The sequence below is a fragment of the Pan troglodytes genome, chromosome 19 (assembly GCF_028858775.2).
Source record: "Pan troglodytes isolate AG18354 chromosome 19, NHGRI_mPanTro3-v2.0_pri, whole genome shotgun sequence".
Taxonomy (NCBI): domain Eukaryota; kingdom Metazoa; phylum Chordata; class Mammalia; order Primates; family Hominidae; genus Pan; species Pan troglodytes.
In genome coordinates this window covers 23,659,418-23,671,839 of record NC_072417.2, presented here as the reverse complement: position 1 = coordinate 23,671,839, position 12,422 = coordinate 23,659,418, and the positions used below count along the sequence as shown (strand labels likewise).

At 47.9% G+C, this 12,422-nt stretch overlaps 1 pseudogene; it reads right to left on the bottom strand.

Moving 5' to 3' along the window:
- Nucleotides 1-717: 717 nt before the first annotated feature.
- On the bottom strand, nt 718-2,932 carry LOC100609961 (SHC-transforming protein 1-like; annotated as a pseudogene).
- Nucleotides 2,933-12,422: the final 9,490 nt, after the last annotated feature.

Sequence of the window (12,422 nt, the reverse complement as noted above, 5' to 3'; positions counted from 1 at the left end):
TGTGCTCAAGAATAAGCCATGGAAAACAAAATTAGGAAAGTAAGTCTATATCCCTAAAATATATGCATATAAAATTTTAAAAGAATGCAGTTCCAACTCTGCAGATAGTATTCAGGGATGGTCTACTGCTTTAGAGTCTCAATGCCCCTTTTCCCACCTCCACAAAATCCACCTGGGAGAGTTTACTGTACACGAAGCCCAAATTCAGTCACCCCCCACCCCTCCTCTCCCAGAAAGGGAGGCAGGGCAGAGGCTCCAGGAGGAAGGGCTACATTTTGGCTATAGAGTACAATAGGCATGCATCATGGGAGGGCAGGGTTTATGAAACGGATTGAGGGGCTCTGGCCAGGAGGCACTGAGCAAGGGAGAGGTCCATCTTCCCCCTGGCTGGGAGGGGGGCTCTGGGATAATCTCTAAGGGTTGCATATCCCCAGGGAGAGGGGATAGATGCCATTCTTGTCTCTGTTCTCCCAACCCAAACCAGAGAGGGTGCTGAGCAAGGAGAAAACAGGGTCTCAGAAGCCAAGAAGGTGTCGGCATCACTGTTATTGAATTCAGGGACCCATGAACTCTTTTTTTTTTTTTTTTTGAGATGGTATCTCACTCTGTCGTCCAGGCGGGAGTGTAGTGGTACAATCTTGGCTCACTGCAACCTCCACCTCCCGGGTTCAAGTGATTCTCCTGCCTCAGCCTCCTTAGTAACTAGGATTATAGGTGCATGCCACTACACCCAGCTAATTTTGTACTTTTAGTAGAGACGGGTTTTCGCCATGTTGGCCAGACTGGTCTTGAACTCCTAACCTCAAGTGATCCACCCGCCTCGGCCTCCCAAAGTGCTGGGATTACAGGTGTGAGCCACCACATCTGGCACGAACGCTTTGCATAAAATATCTTCAGACCTAGGAGATGGTCAAAGGCACAAAGTTTAAACATGGGGTGGGGGTTGTGGAGAGGTGTCTGGGGTACCCTGAAGCTCAGAGGTGTGATTTGTTCCCCCTTGCCCAGAAGGGTGACTGCTCCACTGGGCCTATCACCACAGGACATTTTCCATGACAAGCACTCACCTGGGGGAAGGGACATCGGGTTGGCACAGGAAAGGCGTAGGTAAGGGGCCACTCTGTCCATTAATACTTCGGGTGATTAATGTTTGGGGAGAAGCAAGATTCTCCCCCAGGCTTCTGACTCAAACTCTCTCACTTAGCTGGATACTAAACCCAGTGTCCACACTACTCTCAGCTCTGACACAAGGCCAAACCCACAGAACACTCCCAAATGAGGTCCCGAGAGTTAGGGAATAGGGTGGAATCTTCTGGAAGAGGGCGCTGGGGCAGATCACAGTTTCCACTTCACAGGTTGCTGTAGATACAGTTCACTGCCCACAGAGATGATAGGCCAGTGATTGTCCATGTGGTAGCTGATGAGGTGACTGACACTCTCTTTTTTTTTTTGAGACGGAATCTCGCTCTGTTGCCCAGGCTGGAGTACAGTGGCGTGATCTCGGCTCACTGCAAGCTCCGCCTCCTGGGTTCACACTATTCTCCTGCCTCAGCCTCCTGAGTAGGGACTACGGGCGCCTGCCACCACGCCCAGCTAATTTTTTGTATTTTTAGTAGAGACCGGGTTTCACCGTGTTAGCCAGGATGGTCTCAATCTCCTGACCTTGTGATCTGCCTGGCTTGGTCTCCCAAAGTGCTGGGATTGACACTCTCAAAGCAGTGATCCTTTGTCCAAACCAGTCCTTCAGGGTCCACCAATAGCAGGTGCTTAGGCAGCCCACTCTGCAAGCCAGTAAGCACATACTGGCCTTGGTCATGCTCTCCTGCACCAGGAAGTCGCCATGGAGCTGCAGCAATGCCTCAGCCTCTCGCTGGCTCAGCTTCCCGTGGAAGCAGGGCTCCCCTTGGAGCTGCTCAGCCATGGAAACCACTGGGGAGGGGGAGGCACCCAAAGAGCATCTTTAAAGGGCTTCATGTCAAAGAGGTCCCAGGGTGCACTGCGATTGATGGCAGGATGGGGGAGCCTAGCACTACCTTCTGCTTGCCAGGCCTTGTCTAGGTTCTGGATGTTGACATAGGGATCATTGAAGAGCTCTCTGCCTGCTAGACAGGGTGGTGGAGGTGGCATCTGTTTGCGGACTTCTGGATCTCCCCCAGCAGGCTGTCCCACAGGCAGTGTAGCTCCCAAGTGGCTGGGGGTCCAGACACTGGGTGGAGTGGGTCAAGCAGCCTCTGAAGTGGCTCCTTCCCGAAGCCTCATGTCTACCAACTCCCCAAGAGGAGGTTCCTTCCCAGGGACGTCATTATAGTACTAATGGTCAGGTGGCTCTTCCTCCTCCTCATCCCAAGCTGATCCATCAAAGCCAGCCATCCTGTCATGGGGGTGAGCAGTTGGGGTGGGTTCGTGAGGTATTGTTTGAAGCACAACTCGAAGGCCTGGCCAATGGTGCTGATGACATCCTGGGAGGGCCTTTGGGACACTCCAGAATGTGGCAGGCTCTCTGATTCACAGGGTCTTTGGCAACATAGGCAACATCCTCAGCTGTGTCCTGTTTGCAGTCTGCGGCCATGAGGTTGAGACTGCTGGTGGAGACGGTGAGAGTGATTGGCATTCCAGCAAATTTCAGGTTACTCCTTCCCAGGATAGAGCTGAGCAGGCAGCTACAGGGCTTTCTCTTCCTTGTCACCCCCTTCACACCATCACACACCAGACTGATGGCCTGCCTCCCTGAGTGACCTGAGTTGGGTGTTGAAGTCGAGGGCACGCATTGATTGCAGGACCTCCATATAGCCCATGGAAGTGAGCCTGGGCCATTAGCATCCTCTGCTACAACAGCTGTGGATTGGAGCTAGCAAAGTGAGGACAGGAAGGAAGTGGTCCCAGCGGACATAGAGCAGGGCCAAGAGGAAGAGCAAAGCAGGGCCTCATGGAGTCTCCGCACCGCACCACAAGCCGATTTGATTCCAGATCACACCACTGCCTGCTTAGGTCACCACTCCAACTTTCTCCCCTGGCCCTGCCTCCCTAGAGAAACTTTATTACGCTCACTTCCCGCCTCACTAACCCCTGACCCTCTCCGCCTGCAGTTTTTAACTTTCTGAGTTGCTCACATTGAGCCTACAGCAATTTGTCAATTACACTTCAGGTTTTTCTACCCTGGCACTGGTTCCTGTGGAGGTTACTGCTTGTGAGTTTCTGTTCCCATCAACTGTGATTCTCAGGCTGGGCGTGGTGGCTTATGCCTGTAATCCCAGCACTTTGGGAGGCTGAGGCAGGAGTATTGCTTGAGCCCAGTAGTTCAAGACCAGTCTGGACAACATAGGGAGACCCCATCTCTACCAAAAATTGAAAAATTAGCTGGGTGTGGTGGCTCGTGCTTGTAGTCCCAACTATTAGAGAGGCTGAGATGGAAGAATCGCTTGAGCCCAGGTATTTGAGGCTGCAGTGAGCTATCATTTTGCCACTGTACGCCAGACAGAGCAAGAGCCTGTCTAAGAAAAAAAGAAATTGTGATTTTATCTGACTGTCTCACCAATTTAGGGCATAGCAATTTGCTGTGTGACCCCACTTCTCTGATGGATCTAAGAAGGGTTGATTTTTCAGTTTGTTCAGCTTTTTACTTGTTTGAATGTAGAGGTGATTTCCAAGCTCTTTACATGTTAGACTGGAAACTCTTCTTCCTGTTCTTTTTTTTTTTTTTTTTTAAGAGATGAAGTCTTGCTATGTTGCCCAGGCTGATCTTGAACCCCTGGGCTTATAATCCCAACTCCAAAGTGTTGTGATTATAGGCGTGAGCCACCTTGCCCAGTTGAAATCCTCTATTTCGTTTTGAGTGAATTTGGCTGTTTGTGTCTTTCACTCTGTTTAAAAAACTATATATGGGTTGGGTGTGGTAGCGCATGCCTATAATCCCAGCACTTTGGAAGGCCAAAGCAGCAGGATTGCTTGAGCCCAGGAGTTTGAGACCAGTCTGGGCAACATAGCAAGACCCTCTCTCTACAAAAAAATACAAAAATTAGCCGGGGATAGTGCCCTCATGCCTGTGATCCCAGCTACTCAGGAGGCTGAGGCAGGAGGATCACTGGAACCCAGGAGGTTGAGGCTGCAGTGAGCCATGATTGCTCCACTGCACTCCAGCGTGGATGACAGAGTGAGACCCTGTCTCAAAAGAAAAGAAAAAAGAAAAAAATTCCCACACAGCACAGATGATAGGATTTTTTTTATCCTGATGTATAGGAACTTTATTTTACTTTTAAATTTATTTAATTAATTATTATTATTATTTTTTGAGGTGGAGTTTTGCTCTTGTTGCCCAGGCTGGAGTGTAGTAGCGCGATCTCAGCTCATTGCAACCTCTGCCTCCCAGGCTCAAGCAATTCTCCTGCCTCAGCCTCCCAAGTAGCTGGGCGCACCACCACGGCCAGCTAATTTTTGTAGTTTTAGTAGAAACAGGGTCTCACCATGTTGGCCAGGCTGGTCTCAAACTCCTGGCCTCAAGCGATCCGCCTGCCTCAGCCTCCCAAAGTGCTGGGATTACAGGAGTGAGCCACCGCGCCCTGCCAATAGGAATTTTACCATTTCGTTTAAGTTGTCAAATGTATGGGTATTTATGTTTGTAGTATTCCTTTGTTATTCTTTTAATGTTTTTAGGGTCTGTAGTGATGTCTTCCATTTCTGTTATTTATAATTTGTGTCTCTTCTCTGTTTTTCTTGGTCAGTCTGACCAAAGGTTTATAAATTTTACTCATTTTTTTTTTCAGAGAACTAGCTTTTCGTTTCATCGATTTCCTCTACTGTTTGTTCTTAATTTCATTGATTTTTTTTTTTTTTTTTTTGAGTGACTCACTCAGTTACCCAGGCTGGAGTGCAGTGGTGCTATCTCGGCTCACTGCAAACTCTGTCTCTCAGGTTCAAGCGGCTGTGCCATCTCAGCCTCCCGAGTAGCCAGGACTATAGGTGTGCACCACCATGCCCGGCTAATTTTTGTATTTTTATTAGAGATGGGGTTTCACCATGTTGGCCGGGCTGGTCTCGAACTCCTGACCTCAAGTGACCCACCTGTCTTGGCCTCCCAAAGTGCTGGGATTACAGACCTGAGCCACCAAGCCTGGCCAATTTCATTGATTTCTATTCTATCTTTATTATTTCCTTCCTTTTGTCTGCTTTGGGTTTAATTTGCTCATTTTTTCTAGTTTCTTATAGCAGGAGTTTAGGTTATTGATTTGAGATATTTCTTATTTTCTTTTTCTTTCTTTCTTTCTTTTTTTTTTTTTTTTTTGAGATGGAGTCTCACTCTGTTGACCTCAAATGATCCGCCTGCCTTAGCCTCCCAAAGTGCTGAGATTACAGGCGTGTGCCACCTCGCCTGGCCTCTTATTTTTTAATCTAGGTATTTAATGCTCTGTTTCCCTCTAAGCACTACTTTATTGCATCTCACAAATTTTGATATGTTTTCGTCCTCCTTTAGTTCAAAATATTTCTCAATTTCACTTATGACTTTAGCTTTGGTCTATGGGTTATTTAGAAGTGCATTGTTTTACTTTCCAAATACTTAGGGATTTGTGGCCTGGCGCTGTGGCTCATGCCTGTAATCCCAACACTTTGGGAGGCCAAGGCGAGCAGATCATTTGAGGTCAGGAGTTTGAGAGCAGCCTGGCCAACATGGTAAAACCCCGTTGTCTCTATTAAAAATACAAAAATTAGCTGGTCATAGTGGCACACACCTGTAATCCCAGCTACTCAGGAGGCTGAGGCAGGAGAATTGCTTGAACCCGGGAGGCGGAGGTTGCAGTGAGCCGAGATCGCGCCACTGTACTCCAGCCTGGGCGACAGAGAGAGACTCTATCTCAAAACAAACAAACAGAAACAAATATTTAGGGATTTGCTAGATGTCTTCCTGTTATTGATTTATAATTTAATAATGTTATGAACATAGGCTATGTTTTCTGTGATTTCCATTCCTTTAAATTTGTTAAGGTTTGTGTTTGTGGCCCAGAATGTTGTCTATTTTAAGGTGAATGATCCATGGGCATTTGAAAAGAATATGTATTCTGCTGTAGTTGGGTGGAGTGTACCCTAAAGATAAATTAGGTCAAGTTGGTTGCTGGTGCTATTTAGGTATTCTATATCCTTCATGATTTTCTGTCCACTAGTTCTATCAATTATTGAGAGAGTAGTGGTAGTTCCTGCCATAATGGTAGACTTATCTGTTTCTCCTTTCAGTTCCATTAGTTTTAACTTCATGTATTTTGAAGTTTTGTTTAAAAAATTATATAAAGGCCAGATGGAATGACTCATGCCTATAATCCCAGCACTTTGGGAGGTCGAGGTGGGAGGATCGCTTGGGCCCAGGAGTTTGAGACCAGCCTACGCAACATAGGAAGAAGACCTTGTCTCTACAAAATTTTATTTTTTAATTGGCTGGGTGTGGTGGTGGGTGCCTGTCGTCCTAGCTACTCCAGAGGCTGAGGTAGGAGGATTACTGGAGCCTGGGGGGTTGAGGCTGCAGTGAGCCATGATTGAGCCACTGTACTCCAGCCTAGGCGACAGAGCGGGACGCTGTCTAAAATTAAAAAAAAGTAAAATGCACACACATATATAGACATGCTCTATTTTAAAATATATGTAAGGTAGGCTTGGCGCAGTGGCTCACGCCTGTAATCCCAGCACTTTGGGAGCCTGAGACGGGTGAAATCACTTGAGTCCAAGAGTTCGAGACCAGCCTGGGCAACATGATGAAACCCTACCTCTACCAAAAATACAAAAAATTAGCTGGACGTACTGAAACATGCCTGTAGTCCCAGCTACTAGGGAGGCTGAGGTGGGAAAATCACTTGAGCCCAGGAGGTGGAGGTTGCAGTGAGCCAAGATCGTGCCACTGCACTCCAGCCTGGGAGACAGAGCGAGACCCTGTCTCAAAAAAAAAAAAGGAAAAATATATATGTAAATTAGTGTTCACATATAATAAATCTGGAGGAATATACTCTAAATTATTAACAGTCATTACTGGAGGTTTTTTTGTTTTTTGTTTTGTGTTTTTAGAAACAGCCTCCCACTCTGTCTTACTCTGCTGGAGAGCAGTGGTACCATCATAGCTCACTGCAGCCTCAAAGTCCTGGGCTCAAGTGATCCTCCCACCTTAGCCTCTCGAGTAGCTGGGACTACAGGTGAACACCACCACACCTGGCTAATTTTTAAATTTTTAGTAGACACAAAGTCTCACCATGTTGCCCAGGCTGGTCTTGAACTCCTGACCTCAAGTGATCCTCCTGCCTCGGCCTCCCAAACTACTGGGATTACAGGCATGCGCCACCACACTTGGCCAAATTACTGGAGATTTTTATTCTGTATGTTAAATCATTCTGTAATTTAAGTGTTTTATACATGTATTATTTTTGAAATCTGAAAATACAAAGATATGTTTTAATGGAAGTAGAGAGATGATTTGATGTGTGTGAGTGTGAATGTGTCCCCCAGCCTGCAAAGCATTTTCTGGTCCATCTTGGGAAAAAGTCAGCTGAGCACTCCTGCTGGGCCCTCAGGCCATAACCCACACCTCCTGCTTCTGCTTCCTCACCCAGCCCTTCCTTCCTTACCTCCTGTCAGCTGGCTCTGGGCCCAGGTACATGGGAAAGAAAACCTTCTGAGGTCACCATGTGGTCTGCCAACCCAGCAGGCTTTCCATGATGTCACTTCACTTTGCTGAGCAAATTTCACCCATTTCTCTTCAGGCTACTTCTCAGATATATTCCATTTCATAGACTCTATTCCTTCAAGATATTCCACCTCTCTCATCACTGGGACAGTTACTGCTTGTCCCTCAGGAGTCAGATCAAATGTCTCTCCCTCCAAGAAGCCCTGCCTTACTCCAGCTCCCTCTGCTCCTGCCACTCCCTGCACAATACTAGTGTTTTCTTTTGTTTTGTTTTTGAGACAAGGTCTCACTCTGTCACCCAGGCTGGAGTGCAGTGGCGCGATCACGGCTCACTGAAGCCTTGACCTCCTGGGCTCAAGTGATCCTCCCACTGCAGCCTCTGGAATACTGAGACTATAGGCGCGTGCCACCATGCCTGGCCATATTTTTTTTTTTTTTTTTTTTTTTTTTTTGAGACAGGGTTTTGCCACCTTGCCCAGGCTGGTCTCAAACTCCTGGGCTCAAGGCATCTGCCCACCTCAGCCCCTCCCAAGGTGCTGGGATTACAGGCGTGAGCACCATGGCCAGCCAGTGCTCACTCTTGCTGAACGTCGGGCCCCATGCTGACTGCAGGTCCTATGATAGCATGGGCTATGTCCACCCGCCTCTGCTACTGACTCGCGGACATGCACAGATTCCCAGTTTGCCTCCTTACAGCGAATTCCTCCTGTATGAATTCACTTCCAGGTGAATCACTTTAATCATGTCACTTCCCAGCCCAAGAACCTGCAAGACTCCCTAATGCCTCCTGAATCAAGTCCAAACCCTTCTGGGCACTTAGGATTCTTCAAACTTGACCTTGCTTTTTCCATCTTATATGAACCTCTTCTAGAAGGACTCACCTCTGCAGTCAAGACTTCCCTGTGCTGTCGATACACCATTCCCACCTCCCTGCCCTTGGCCAAACCACTCCCCTACCTACCTGGAAGGTACCCCACCCTCCATTCTCCCTGACCCTTGAGAACAAATTGAATTCCTTTCTTTTTGAGACGGAGTTTTGCTCTTGTCGCCCAGGCTGGAGCGCAGTGGCACCATCTCATCTCGGCTCACTGCAACCTCCACGTCCCGGGTTCAAGCGATTGTCCTGCCTCAGCCTCCCAAGTAGCTGGGATTACAGGTGCACGCCCCCACACCCGGCTATTTTTTGTATATTTAGTAGAGACAGGGTTTCACCATGTTGGTCAGACTGGTCTCAAACTCCTGACCTCAGGTGATCTGCCCACCTCAGCCTCCCAAAGTGCTGGGATTACAGATGTGAGCCACCGTGCATGCCTCCAACTTGAATTCTATCCAGTGTCCAAAGTCTAGTTCCTCTTCTCCACAAGCCTTCTGTCTCTGGACTACATAAGCTTGATGGCATAGAGGTGTAGAAGGACACCAGGCTCTTGGTCAAACAGCCGTGCATCTGAATCCTACCCTGCCTCTTAGAAGCCGTATGAGCTAGGGTGAGTTCCTTATCTTCTCTGTGCTTCAGTTTCCTTATCAGTAAGATGGGGCTAAAGCCGACCTCACAGGGTTATTGTGAGGAGGAAAAGAGTAAGAACACGGAAAGCACCTGGAACTATGCCTAGCACATAGTATGTGCTCAATAAATACTGAAAGCTACTTCTTCAGCCCATTCTGCTCTCTGCCCTCTCAATTTCCACAGCTCATGTCCCTGCAGCCTGCCAGCCCTGGGTCACATCCTGTCACACAGCCCTAGAACTGTTCCATATGGTCAGCAAAACTGAGAACCCAGACCCCTCATATACAAAGAGACAGAAACAAACCTCTCAAATATGACACACCTTGTTAGCAGTGATCAGAGGAGAAAAGGGTTTATTACCCAGTCCCGGAGTGACACCATCCCCCACCCAACAACTCTCAACAACTTGATAGGGCCCAAAGAGGGAAGGGGCCTAGAAGACTGAGAGCAAAAGAGAAAGGTGAGGCTGGCCAGGCACAGTGGCTCATGCCTGTAATCCCAGCACTTTGGGAGGTCCAGGCGGGCAGATCACCTGAGGTCAGGAGTTTGCCAGCCTGGCCAACATGGTGAAACTGTATCTCTACTAAAAATACGAGAATTAAACTGGCATGGTGGTGGGCGCCTGTATTCCCAGCTACTTGGGAGGCTGAGGTAGGAGAATCGCTTGAACCCGGAAGGTGGAGGTTGCGGTGAGCCGAGACCCTGCCACCATGCTATTGCACTCCAGCCTGGGTGACAAGAGCCAAACTCCATCTCAAAAAAAAAAACCAAAAAAAACGAGAAAGGTGAGACCTTTAAGAGATGATAGGAGCCGGGTGCGGTGGCTCACGGCTGTAATCCCAGCACTTTGGGAGGCCAAGGCGGGCGGATCACAAGGTCAGGAGTTCCAGGCCAGCCTGGCCAATATGGTGAAACCCCGTCTCTACTAAAAATACAAAAATTAGCTGGGCGTGGTGGTGGGCACCTGTAGTCCCAGCTACTCAGGAGGCTGAAGCAGGAGAATTGCTTGAACCCAGGAGGCGGAGGTTGCAGTGAGCTGAGATAGCGCCACTGCACTCCAGCCTGGGCGACAGAGCGAGAGATGATAGGGATCTTGAGGGCCGCCCTCATGAATGGATTAATTCATTCATAATTAATGGTTAGAGGGGAACTGATAGCTTTATAAGAAGAAGATAAACCTGAATTAGCATGTTAGCAAGCTCAGTCCCCTGACCATGTGATGTGATGCCCTGCATGGCCACAGGGCACCACAGAGAGTTTCCAAGTTCCAGGCTCTGCCTCTCTCCAACAAAGAGGAGTGGGGTTCCTATCCCTGGTTCTTACCCTTCAAGACCTCTCCCAAGTTTCCAACCCCACCCTGGCCTCAACATTGGACTTAGGGTGCAGTCTTCCCATAAACTGTGCTAGGAACAGGGGGGTCGGGTGTAGGTGGGAGGAGGAAAGAAATGCTCAACCTAAAGTCTCTGCTTCTGGGATCTTCCACTCAGCTGGGAGAGATTAGACGTGCATAAGCAACAAAAATGAAAATAGACAGTGCTGCACAACTTTAAGAATAAATATAGGCCTGCATGGTGGCTCACTCCTGTAGTTCCAGAACTTTGGGAGGCTGAGGTAGGAGGATCGCTTGAGCTCAGGAGTTTGAGATCTGCCTGGGCAACATGGTGAGACTCCATCTCTATAAAAAATACAAAATTTAGCCAGGCGTGGTGGTGTGTGCCTGTAGTCCCAGCTACTCAGGAGGCTGAAGTGGGAGGATCCCTTTAGCGTGGGAGGTAGAGGTTGCAATGAGCCGAGATCACACCATTGCATTCCGGCCTGGGCAAGAGAGCGGCAGAGTGAGATCCTTTCAAAAAAAAAAGAATAAATATAAACCTAGGGCTTGGGAGACCAGTAGTGGGAGCCCTCATGGACATAAAGGATAAAGGAAGAGGTAGCATTCCAGCCTCAGCCTTTGGACTTGTTAGGGTAGATGGTCTTTCTCATTAAAATAAGACCAGGCACGGTGGCTCATGCCTGTAATCCCAGCACTTTGGGAGGCCAGGGTGGGTGGATCACTTGAGGTCAGGTGTTCGTGACCAGCCTGGCCAACATGGTGAAAGCCTGTCTCTACTAAAAAAAATACAAAAATTAGCCGGGTATGGTGGCGGTCGCCTGTAGTCCCAGCTACTTGGGAGGCTGAGGCATGAGAATTGCTTGAACCTGGGAAATGGAGGTTGCAGTGAGCTGAGATCGCACCTCTGCACTCCAGTCTGGGCGACAGAGCGAAACTGTTTCAAATGAAAAAAAAAAAAAAAAAAAAAAAAAGATGTGCCAACAACATTAAAAACATTCAAGCAATCTCAATTAAATTTCCAATTGAATTTTTTGGAAGACTACAATAAGCGTAAGAATAAGGCCCTCATTATAGCTAAATTATCTTTATGAAAAAGAGAGGCGTTTGGTTGGAGACATTTTAGTCTGCTTTGAATATCCCTGGCTTCTTCCCGTTTTGGGGCCTCTTTGAAGTTAGGCAGGGCCACATGACTAGTTCTGGTCAATGGGCTGTAAGCACAGTGACTTTGTCATTGCCCAGCTCAGGCATTTAAGAGCTTGTGTGAATCCTCCAGCCCTTTCTTCTTCTGCCAAAGTGACGTGGAAGTCATATATTTCAGTTTCGCCACAGATATAATCAGCTTGGATTCATGAACCCCGCATGAAGGAAGCTGCCACGGAGAAATGCAGTGGATCTTGTGTAAGTGGGAGATAAAGATTCATGGATTAAGCCACTGAGATTTGGGGTTATTGCCACAAGATAATCTACTCTATCCTAATACAAGGAGGACTTGGTCTACCAGATATTAAGGCATTCTCTAAAACTTTAATAATAAAAAAGAGCCGTGAAATAGTCTGAAGAAACACAATGGAGAAGACAGAGACAGGACTCCATATATGAGATCTTTTTTTTTTTTTTTGAGAAGGAGTTTTGCTCTTGTTGCCCAGGCTGGAGTGCAATGGTGTGATCTTGGCTCACTGCAACCTCTGCCTCCCGGGTTCAAGTGATTCTCCTGCCTCAGCCTCCTGAGTAGCTGGGACTACAGGTGCCCGCCATCACACCCAGCTAATTTTTGTATTTTTAGTAGAGACGGGGTTTCACCATATTGGCCAGGCTGGTCTCGAGTTCCTGACCTCGTGATCCGCCCGCCTCGGCCTCCCAAAGTGGTGGGATTACAGGCGTGAGCCACCGCGACCGGAGAGATGTAGGGCTTTTTTTTTTTTTTTTTTTTTTTT